At 38.7% G+C, this 11,078-nt stretch overlaps 1 pseudogene; it reads left to right on the top strand.

The window, feature by feature from the left end:
* The first annotated feature begins 403 nt into the window (after window positions 1–403).
* LOC130911983 (carbohydrate sulfotransferase 11-like) overlaps window positions 404–11,078 on the top strand; it is a 56,710-nt pseudogene continuing 46,035 nt past the window's right edge.

Here is an 11,078-nt window from a genome sequence, read left to right as displayed (position 1 = left end):
GCTGTGCATTTGGGATGAAATGCATAATTGATGCTACAACAATCTAACGATATACTGGCAAGCAGGGTGGCCAGTGGGGTGGCCAACAAATTTATAGGGGGGGCCGTGGCCACCCCCTGGTGGCGCCACGGGTTTGGTTTTATTAATGTCCCATCCCTAGCAAAAAGTGTACATGCAGGTTATGCTCTTATATCGTCCATATCAATGTTGAGACCAAACCTACGCCAAATGTTCCTCCATTAAATATTTTTTTCTTTCCAAAAATCAAATTAGAGATTAGATTAAATTAAACTGAAGAAGAACTAAAATTTAAAATGAAAGTCTCTAAAAAGAGGGGGGGACGCTCGAGATTTGCTGTGACGTCATCTCCCACAGCCCCCCTCCATGTTTGGCGAAGAAAGAATTCGTAAAACTAGCACAAACTACCTTCCTCGGCTCTAATTCGGCTTTTGAAACTATATCCTCGAAGAAGGATGTCGCAATAGAGCGTTCGGTTTTGCATTCTCGCAAGCGGTGTCTTTTAGAAGTATTTAGTTTGACGTTTTCCACAGGGGAACAGCGTCAGTCAGTGAGTCAATGTCCCACAGTGGAGGGTTAACAGTTTAAAAGCGCAGCCCACACTTGTCTCGGATGGCCGCTCACAGACGCTCTTGGACCCATTTCATCTCCCGAAAGGCTGCCGGTTCCTCAGCCACTTGCGCCGTCTTTGTATGAACAGGGCCGAGGCACCGGGACAGCGGCGAAGAGTCGCGACGAAGAACCCTCCTGCAGCAAAGCCGGCCGGGCGGCAGGATGAGGATGCCCCGAGGAGGACGCCTGTTTCTGGCGACGTGCCTGGGCTCTCTCGTGGTACTGGTGCTTTATTACCAGAGTGTCGGAAAGCTTGGTAAGTCATCCTCTGACTCTTTTATTTTGAATATACTGTAACTTTCTTCTTTCACACCCAATACTACAACTCCATCCATGTATTACGAGCAAAAGGGAAGTTTAGAGTAGAACAGTTTTTCCACTTAATGAAATGACTGTCAGGAGAACATATTGTACAAACCACAATTTTAAATTGATACGTAAAAAAGACTACTAAAAAACACAAAACATGATTTTTTAATCATTTCCAAACTATTTAAATGAACACACTACAAGATCCTAACCAACTCATTGTATTTGTTATCATTATTATTATTATTATTATTACATTCTTGCATTTTGAATTTGATGCCTGCAACATGTTAAAAATTTGGGTCAAGAGCATAGGTTTGACTTTTGGGCCAGGGGGGGCACAACATGTTGATGACCTCAAAACGCAGTGTCAGCAATAAAATAACTTACAAGAATATTTATTATGATAAGTTAAAAATGAGCGGGTTTTTTTCTGTTTCCCATCATTCTTGAGGGGAATTCTAACTCAGGCTGCTTAGGACTCCATACTTTTCGCCGTTGAATATGGTACGCCCGCTGGTGTCGTGCCAATGTAGTTACCCCAGTCAAAAATTGTATCCCCTGGGCGTAGCCATATGGAGGTAGATTTGTGTCTTAGTCGATAAAAAAAAATTGTGTTTGAATGCAAAAATGTATTTGAAACTCAAAAAAATGAATTTCAAAGATATTTTTCTTTGAATTTTTTTTTTTTTTTTTTTTTTTTTTTTTTTGATTGAAGCCGATTTTTTCTTTTTTTTTTTCGATTGAAGCAACTTTTTTGATTGAAGTAATGTTGTTGTTGTTTTCCGTTTGGGCCACATTTTGGCAAGGACATTTGTGTCTTTATTATTCAATCAAAAAATAAGTTGCTTCAAAAAAAAAAAAAAAAATATATATATATATATATATAGTCAAATGAAAAATAATTTCAATCAAAAAAATAAACATTTCAATCATTAAAAAAAACGTTTTTGAATGCGAAAAAAATATTTGAGACTCAAATATTTGTATTTGAACACTTAATTTTTAATTTAAAAAAGTTAATTTTAACAATCCTTTTTGTGTTTGGGCCATATTATGGGTAGGACATTTGTGTCTAAATCATTCAATCACCAAAAAAGTTGCTTCAATCAAAAAAAAAAAAAAAAAAAATTCCAAGAAAAAAAATCATTTGAAAAATAAAATTGCCCTCCCCTCATTTTATTATTATTTTTTTAAATCATATGCAAAGCAAATGACCGTCTAAGGTGCTAGTCACAAGATCTGTTCAAAAAAATAATTTTGACCCATTATAAAAATATATTTTTTTGTTCATTTCATTCATTTTTGTTGTTTGCTTTATTGCTTTACAAATTTTATATATATAGGAAAGTCAGTTACATGCAATGACACTTTTCGGCCAACAGGGGGGTGCTGGCCCCCCCTTTAACTCCGCTTATGGTCAAGAGGGGTTGATGAATGGTTATGGTTATGGTGGTATATGCTCAAAAAAACACTTGTTTTGGAGCACTACACAGGTAAATAGGTTAACAAATGAATGTTATGATCAGTGACGCTGGGTGTCACTCACAGCAGGGGGTGCTGAGGATCTTTTAGTTTTTCCCATCCAAAAACAGTCGTTTCGGTCCAAATTTGTCATGCTTGCATATTTTCTCCATACAATATTTATACATACGTGTACAATGGCAGGACACATGCATGCTGGATAGTTTATGTACTACTACTAGGCTGCTACAAAGACAGCGTTCTATTTCACCTAGAGTGTGTGTTGGAGTTTTTGTTTTGGAAATAAAGCGCACCTTGATTATAATGCAAATCCCTGCAGCTAGAGGGTGCAATGACACACAAACACATTTGAAAACTAAAAGGGCCAATAAGCCCACTTTTCACGGCACTCAAATAAATTGCACAGAAATATCCAACAGCGCTCTGCATGGCGACAGCTCAACAGCAACAACAAACCATAATATGGCTACAATGCAAGCATGGCTTCAGATGTGGGTAGTAACACGTTACATTTACTCTGTTACATTTACTTGAGTAACTCTGAGCGAAAAATGTCATTCTATATGTTGTTTTACTCAGCCATACTTTTTACCTTTACTTGAGTAGTTTTGTGAAGACAAAACGCTAGTCTTACACTGCTACTTTGGGCTACACTAGTTGTTACATTTTTCTTCGTTATTCTACATATTAGATTTTACTTCTTTTTTGTCAGAGATGCCAACAGTGCCACAACCAGTTTCACCAATGAGACGTCGCAATAATAATCACATGCCTCCATTATACCAATCAGACACAAGGTTGCTGTTGTGCGACCACGCCGGCCTGTTCAATCAAGTGGTGTCTTTAAAGCACCGTAAAAAATGAAGTATTTGACATAGCTGTCAACATGACTCGAACGCGTGGTTTTTAAATCTCTCTCCCAGTTTTTATCTGGCACCGATTGACCGCAGAAAACCAGAGATATGATCCTTTTAGTTTCATCATAGGATTTTCTTTTTCTCCACTAGAGGGCACTCATGCTCTTTGGACGAATAATGCTTAATTTTTGGAGATTTTTTTCTCTCGCCGGAATTCAACATTTTGTTGTTGTTACAGTAGTAGTATTTTTTTCACCAAATACTTTACTTGTACTTGAGTACATTTTTTGGATGACTACTTTTACTTGAATAATATTATTTTTGAAATAACGCTATTCTTACTTGAGTAAAATTTTGGGCTACTCTACCCATCTCTGCATGCTTTACCTATTTGAAGACACCAAAGAACAATCATCTTCATTTACAACTTCAAATTGAATTTTAGAAAATGTTGCTGCTTCTGTAAAGAAAAAAATTGCTACTTCGTTTTTGTGACATGTTTACACCTCCTCTGTCAACAGTATAGTTTTCCGTTCCAATAGCGCTTTATTCAACGTGACTCGGTAGCAAGCAAGGTGTCAGGTGGTGTTATTAACCAAAAAAAAAAACCTTTTTCAATATATATTTCCACAAAATACACTATTGTTCCAATGTTTTGTTTTGTTAAAAATAAATGATCTACCAAAACACCCCCCCAACACCAGGGGGTGCTGCAACGCCCTCAGCACCCCACTTCCCGCGGCACTGGTTATGATTTAGTATTGAAGGAGCAGACCCGAAAGTCTTGGCTGTTCCCAAGCAGGGATGAGACAAGGTTCACCCCTTTGTGAACATTTGTGTGTTCATACAAATAAAAGTCCAACAGTATAGAAATGTTTCTCAATAATTGCAAGTATTTTGATTTCATCATCCAGTCGATTATAGGCATGTGCAGATATGATATTCTGACAGTATGATAACCTTAAGCCATAATATATCGGTTTCAAAGTATTACGGTATTGCAATTACAGCTCATAAATGTGTTACTTTGAGATATCTGGGGTGGAAAAAAAAATTCCATTGAAAAGGATTTTTATTTTCAAAACATATCAGCAAATTGGAACATAACTATAATTTTAGGTTAAAATATTTTTTTTTTTTTTAAAAGTATTCTAAATAAAATTAAAATAAATGCAGTCCTTTAGGTGAGCCTAAACCCACACCCACAACTCAACATTATTACCATCAGAATAAAAATAATTGAATTATTTTCCATAAAAAGCACATGTGTATGACTTGTATCATGTCTACATTATATACACTAGAAATGTCCCGATCTGATATTTGGATCGGATCGAACGCCGATATGGGCAATAAAATGCGCATCGGTATCAGATCGGCCGACACGGAGAAATTCCGATCCAGACTTCCGATCCAGTTTTTTTGAAAGTCCGGTCCGGGTTTTCCAATGCACCGATTTACATAATCCATTCCAGTTTTTGCTTCGGTTTCCCTGAAATCCGGTCCGCATTTTACGGCACACCTTCAACAAACTACATTACCGTCTCTCCAATTTACCGAGAGACATTATGGTAAAAATGTCAGCTGTGTGGGATCATTTCACCTTAAAGGACGACAAAGACGAAGATGCAGAGTGCAACACATGCCACAATAAAGTCAAGCGTGGTGGTAAAGCTGTAAGAAGTTTTAATACAACCAGCCTAATCAAGCATTTAGCGAAATACCACCACAAACAATATAAGGAGTATGTTAAGACAAACGACAAAAAGAAAGGTCCTACGCAACTAACACTGGCAGAAACTTTTGCCATGCGTGACAAACTGGCACTCGACAGTCCCAAAGCCCAGGGAATAACAAGAGTCATTGCCGAAGAATTCATTCTGGATGACAAGCCATTATCTCTCGTGAGTAAAGACGCACTGTCCAACACTTAGAACCACGGTACAAAATGCCCAGACGTCATTACATCCTTGAGCGATTCGGCCATGGAAGATTCGAGAAGGATTCACAAACATCCAAATTACGATTATTGAAATATGTCAAGTAAAGCGGAACTAATACACAGCGCGGTCTTCGGGACGCAATGAGAAACGGACCGCATTGCGTCTCGAGAGTAAACATCATGCTTGTCATAGACCTGAGTAATGCCAATGCTCAACTCACGGCTTTAGCTCAACTCATGCCGCTGGATAAAAAACACAAGAATACCTGACTACCGCTGACAGCCGCTACAAACTACGTCAACGTCGTTTTACTGGAGATAATAGATATCATATGTATATAGAACTAGATGCAAAATAACAGACTCGACTGCGTTAGCTACATTGAACTATTGAAAACTAGATGTGTTAGTAAACAGCCGCCATCTTAAGGCAGAAGATTTCCCGAGGCTGTTGTGAACCTTCCAAGAGAACCTAATTAACTTTTTATCTAAAATACTCCTAAATCGGCAAAATCTTGACTTGAATCTATCTTCAAAACAGTTTTAAAACTTTCACATGTCGAAAGTAGACAGAAGGGAAATTATGGAATAACGGGAGCAATTTTAACAACTTTAACAGTTGGTTCGCAAAATTAAATGAATTGAATGTAGTTTAAAGCTGCTGATACAGAATGGGGACTTGAGTATTTTATTTACTGTTTTAAAATGTTAACTTGATACTGAAATAGTCGTTTATTTAAACCTGAGAGGCTTTTTATACAATTATTGTAACTAATGCACGAAACATTAAAAGCATCTAATAGCTTGGGGGGTTTGTGGGATTTTCCACTGAGGTTGTTTGTGTGTTTTGCTTTTTTAAGACAGTTTACAATATTATTTGGACGTTTTAATGACTGACTATGCCATTTCTGTTTGTTATTTATAATGTTTTGTGTTTGTCACTGAATAAACAGGTCAGTTTCTTGTTACCAACCATTGTGTGTTATTCAAACTCAGCTGGCTAGTTGTTATCAAGAGTACTAAAACCCTTTTCAACATGAGTGACAACTAAGTAAGGAGGTCAAATAACTTTAAACTTTAATACATGCTCAGATAGACCGGTATCGGCCAGTATCGGTATCCGATCGGAAGTGCAAAACAATATTGGTATCGGATCGGAAGTGCAAAAACCTGGATCGGGACATCCCTAATACACACACTCTCTTTTTCAACACAGGCAGTTCCCAGAAAGAAAAAAAATACATTTTTACCACCGCTAGACACACTAAACACACTGAGGTAAACTCTTGTAGCTGGAGGGAAAAGTTCATGACCGTGTTTACTAACTTTTAATTTTGTATAGTAAATGCAAAATCATACTGGAGGTATTGCCTCCTCGGCAGCCACCCTCCGCAAACATGTTTTACATGTCGGTTGGCCCTCCTCTAAGCTGCGGCCGTCTGTAACATTTCTTAACCAAAGTATTCCCATTCTAGCGATTTCATTTTCTTCCACGGTGTCGAAGTTTAGGAGTTACACCTCCTCCAGCCATCGTGTAGCACAGCTGACTCACTCACACTGAGCACCAACCGATGGGGGAGGGTTGAGCCTTACATGTGCAAGTGAGGGATTTCTCTATGCATTTTTGTGACATAAAAAAAATAGGTAATACCTTAGGGACGGTATGATGGGAATTTTTTACGGTTTTGAAGCCTTGACATTTTCATACCACGGTATACTGTGAAACCGGTGATAACCACTTGTCTAGTTGACTATAGAATCAAAAGATTCCAAAAATCTGGATTTAAAACCAAAATAATTGTGTACAGAGTATTGCCACATTCCACTTGGGCTCAGGAACACCTCAGAAAAACATTGTCTGCTAACACAGTTCTTTGCTACATCTACATTTTCAAAATCTACCAAATAAAGAAAAAAACAATAGTTATCAACACCCAGAAAGACCACTAAACTCTCAGGGCCTAACTTCATCCAAGTCTGATGCGAAGTGGACAAGCTTGCTGGTCTGACAAGTCCACATTTCAAATTTTTGGGGGAAATCATGGGCATTTTGTTGTATTGGGTGGAGTGGTGGTTGACTGATTAACATGACACTGCGTAGTTATATGATCAAGCGTTCAATCTCAGGCTACGTGTGGAGATTGCACGTTCTCCAAGTGCTTGTGTGGGTTTTCTCCAGTTACTCCGGTTTCCTCCCACATTCCAAAAACATACATGCTTGGTTGATAAAATTCTAAAATGTTTGGAGATAACGTTATTATGCCCCACAATTGGCTGGCAACCATCTCCAGAACCCCCGCCACCCTCCGCGATAAGTGGTATAGAAGATAAATGAATGTCAATGTATTCCTCGGGCCAAAGAGGAAGAAGACCATTTAGATTGTTATCCTTGCAAAGTTCAAATGCGTTAGTCCCTATGGTAGGGATGGGTAAACCGGTCCTCAAGGGCTGCAGCGGGTCCTGTTCTTTGTTCCAACTGATCAAGCACAGACAAGGACACAAAAAACTTTCTCAGATGTCCATTGTTTGTTGGAAACTTATGTTGGGTGGCTGAAAACACAAACATTCGAAAATAAATCGTTACAGTCCGAGTACCAATATACAGTGGGGCAAATAAGTATTTAGTCAACCACCAACTGTGCAAGTTCTCCTACTTGAAAAGAGTAGAGAGGCCTGTAATTGTCAACATGGGTAAACCTCAACCATGAGAGACAGAATGTGGGAAGAAAAAAAACTGAAAATCACATTGTTTGATTTTTAAAGATTTTATTTCCAAATTAGAGTGGAAAATAAGTATTTGGTCACTTACAAACAAGCAAGTATAACTTCTTCTAACGAGGTCTAACGAGGCTCCACTCGTTACCTGGATTAATGGCACCTGTTTTAACTCATTATCGGTATAAAAGGCACCTGTCCACAACCTCAGTCAGTCAGTCACATTCCAAACTCCACTATGGCCAAGACCAAAGAGCTGTTGAAGGACACCAGAGACAAAATTGTAGACCTGCATCCGGCTGGGAAGACTAAATCTGCAATAGGTAAAACGCTTGGTGTAAAGAAATCAACTGTGGGAGCAATTATTAGAAAATGGAAGACATACAAGACCACTGATAATCTCCCTCGATCTGGGGCTCCATGCAAGATCTCACCCCGTGGCGTCAAAATGATAACAAGAACGGTGAGCAAAAATCCCAGAACCACACAGGGTGACCTAGTGAATGACCTACAGAGAGCTGGGACCACAGTAACAAAGGCTACTATCAGTAAGACAATGTGCCGCCAGGGACTCAAAATCCTGCACTGCCAGACATGTCCTCCTACAGAAGAAAGTACACGTCCAGGCCCGTCTGCGGTTCGCTAGAGAGCATTTGGATGATCCAGAAGAGGACTGGAAGAATGTGTTATGGTCAGATGAAGCCAAAATAGAACTTTTTGGTAGAAACACAGCTTCTCGTGTTTGGAGGAGAAAGATTACTGAATTGCATCCGAAGAACACCATACCCACTGTGAAGCATGGGGGTGGAAACATCATGTTTTGGGGCTGTTTTTCTGCAAAGGGACCAGGACGACTGATCTGTGCCAAGGAAAGAATGAATGGGGCCATGTATCGAGAGATTTTGAGTGAAAATCTCCTTTCATCAGCAAGGGCATTGAAGATGAGACGTGGCTGGGTCTTTCAGCATGACAATGATCCTTAACACACAGCCAGGGCAACAAAGGAGTGGCTTGGTAAGAAGCATTTCAAGGTCCTGGAGTGGCCTAGCCAGTCTCCAGATCTCAACCCCATGGAAAATCTGTGGAGGAAGTTTAAAGTCCATGTTGCCCAACGACGGCCCCAAAACATCACTGCTCTAGAGGAGATCTGCATGGAGGAATGGGCCAAAACATCAGGAACAGTGTGTGAAAAGCTTGTGAAGAGTGACATAAAACGTTTGGCCTCCGTTATTGCCAACAAAGAGTACATAACAAAGTATTGAGATGAACTTTTGTTATTGACCAAATACTTATTTTCCACCATGATTTGCAAATAAATTCTTTAAAAATCAAACAATGTGATTTTCTGTTTTTTTTTTCCACATTCTGTCTCTCATGGTTGGGGTTTACCCATGTTGACAATTACAGGCCTCTCTAATATTTTCAACTGGGAGAAGTTGCACAATTCGTGGTTGACTAAATACTTATTTGCCCAACTGTACGTATTACATCACCTTGTTGAAGCTTTTGAGGTTATAACTTTCCCATTCTTGTTTGAGGTACAACTACAACGTCTAGGTCTTTGTTGTCGTATTTTACACCTAATTAAACCACTCATCTGTAATGGGAGACAGGCTTAGAGTGATTCTGTTGTAACACGTGCAGAATGTGGCTTGGAATTCTCTTGGCTAATAAGAAGAGATGCCCCTGGGGAAATGATTCATTGGATGTAGGGCTGCACAATTAATCAAATTTTAATTGTAATTACAATTTTGCCAGCCACCTTACCGTTGGTGAAATTTACATTTAAAACGTGGACTGTACTGCACATTAAAGTCCTTTCCCCAATACACTTTGCATCATGTAGTATGCTGCCAGCAAACCAGTTCATTGCCTAGGTCATGCATCAATCTCAAGGCCCCAGAAGGGTCCCCAGAATTGACAATTCAAACAAAATTGCTCTATGTCATAGTTGCTGCTCTGACATCATAAAAAGGAGTCCAAAGTCCTTTTGTGTGAATGTTAGTTTTTCCCAGTTATAAACGAGGAGAAAGAAAATGGCGCCGACTCGTCTCTAAAACTATAGAAGTATTGTGCAAAGCAGGAGTTTAATTTCATTTTTGCCCATTTATCTAACATTGTGATCAACTCTATAAAATAACACCAACACAATACACCCTTTAACTGTCAAAATGTCACAATTTTATAAACAAAAAAATAATTTAAATGAACTCCCCAAAATTTAATCCTAAAATTTTAACTGTCCAATTTTTGCTGTGTAATTCCGTAAACACAGCACATGTTAACCAGACTGAAACATTTGTACCGAACAGTTTGGGTGCTTAAAAAAAAAAAATAATAATAATAATCCACCCCAAATATACAGTATATTAGTATGCATATGTACCAAGTATACTATACCATAGACTTCATGATATATTCACGTGTCACATTCGCCATTCAGTGCGTTACGCCTTCCGAAGGGGGCTGTCCCACACTCGGCTTCGTTTATTAGCAGTTGGTCACATGCAGCGATCTAACGCCAGATTTAGGTTGAAAAAGTACGAAAGCTGTACCGCATACAAAAAGAAAGGATTGTCTCAGGAGTGATTTGGTTCAAGGATTCAAGGTAATTATTATATTTTTCGTACCACGCATGCATTTTGAAACGTGAAAAAAATCAATGGGAGAAATTAACCGCTACAGCATTGGCATTATACTTTGCAATATTTAGGTAAAATAACTGCTAACAGCCCCTTTTTTTGCTTTTAACCAAGAATTGAGACGGTTTTACGTCCATATCCATAAAGAACTCAGGGATTTAAGCATTTATTCACAAGAATGTTCAACGCAAAAAGCTCTCTGTTGTACTAAGGGGGCCGCCCCAGTGACTTAACTAGCAGCACATTCAACGTATTTATGTAAAATAAATGCTAACTGCCCGTTTTTTGTTTTTTTATTAACCAAGAATCGAGACTGTTTTACGTCCATATCTATGAAGAAGTCAGGGTTTTAAGCATTTATTCACAAGAATTTTCAACGGAAAAAGCTCTGTCTTTACATATGGCTGCCGCTAATTTTCTGACTGACTAGCATCATAGTTCGCAATATTTATGTAAAATAAATGCTAACTGCATGGTTTTTTTGCTTTTAACCAAGAA

This window comes from Corythoichthys intestinalis, chromosome 2, assembly GCF_030265065.1.
Source record: "Corythoichthys intestinalis isolate RoL2023-P3 chromosome 2, ASM3026506v1, whole genome shotgun sequence".
NCBI classification, from domain to species: Eukaryota; Metazoa; Chordata; class Actinopteri; order Syngnathiformes; family Syngnathidae; genus Corythoichthys; species Corythoichthys intestinalis.
Note: the sequence above shows the minus strand (reverse complement) of the source record. Positions and strands in the feature narration are given on the sequence as shown.